This window comes from Stigmatopora nigra, chromosome 13 (genome assembly GCF_051989575.1).
Source record: "Stigmatopora nigra isolate UIUO_SnigA chromosome 13, RoL_Snig_1.1, whole genome shotgun sequence".
Lineage (NCBI taxonomy): Eukaryota > Metazoa > Chordata > Actinopteri > Syngnathiformes > Syngnathidae > Stigmatopora > Stigmatopora nigra.
In genome coordinates, this window is record NC_135520.1 from 6000062 (window position 1) to 6001510 (window position 1449).

The window sequence follows — 1449 nt, forward strand, 5'->3', positions numbered from 1 at the left end:
AATGTACCAAAGGCTCAGATTTGGCACAATTGTGCACCCCCTTGACAGTATTTAATTTTTTATTTTTTTTTATTTTGACTGACATTAGACTAATTGAGCCATAAGAGGATTGTAGGAGAGCTGCACGGAGTGTTTTAATGAATAACTTCCTTTTTCTGTCAGGGGCCATTGATCGAAAAAACAGCTTTTTTGGTTCAAATTTCTTTGGTTTATTTTTATTTTTTTTTAATTTTTGATAACTCTTCAGCTGAGTTTCTATTTATATTTTAAGAATTGCGTATCGACTTGGCAAGGAGGTTGCAATACGCTACCGTAAACACTAAATTGCACTTGATTGTTTATGCATTTAAAAAACTGTATCAGATATTTAACTCAAAAGACATAATACATGAACTCAAATATACATTTGTTGTACTTCCAAATGACAAGATACCTTTTATCTTAATTAAACCCCTACATTTTTGTCCAACGCTACACTAATTTGAGTTGAAAAAGAGTAAATGAGTGCCATTTTATTCATTTTATTTATTTTATTCTGACTGTACTCATCAAGTTGAAGAATGAGACCGTATCACTGTAATTGCCTGATTCTCCACAGTGCATACTCAGTCAGGGAAAGGTTCTTAATTCAACTCATTTGTTTATTTTCAGTGGAATTCAATAAGAGATGAAAAAAAAACATTTGACTGAAGAAACTTATTTGAGCTTCCCATGACCCACTTATGTTTTCTTCAACTTTCTCATCTGTGAATCTTATTCTGTACTGATCCATTTCACACCCATAACACTTTGATTTGAAGTCATAATTTATATCAGGGTGATGATGAGGCCAACGCCGTGTGTGAAGTGGAATTTGTATTGCCAATGATGCACCTGAAGTTACAATAATCGCTGAATAATTAACATTTGTCTGACAAGAGAAAACCAAATAAAACTCCTTGGGTTTTGTGTCCAAATCTAATGCCTGTGAGTCACATTTATCTAAAGCAGGGATGCCCATTATGTAGATTTCTAAGGAACTATTGCTAGATCTCCAAGTTACTGTTGATAGATTGCACGGCAATAACATTTATATTCCTCCCCTCTGTCTATTTCCTGAGGTGTTATGAATTTTGCATAAGCAGAGTGGGTTTTCACCCCCGTTCCCTGCCGCTTCCTTACATGTTGATGATCTAATGTGAGGTATATCATTGCATCATTAATGAGCTTTGTCAGTGGCCTGTAAATAAGAGGTTAACTCTTTGTAAAGTAGATCTTGGAGCATGATCACATCTGCAGTAAGTCATGTGTGACACCTTTCAACCAATGTGGTAGTTAGAAGAGGAATCAGTGGATTGCAGCCAGGTGCTTCTCATTTCAGGACAACTCCCATTGGTTGGAAGTGTCTATGGGGAAAAAAGCTGTACCCAGATCAGTCCTGCAGGACTGCATTGCCCACCCTTGGATTCT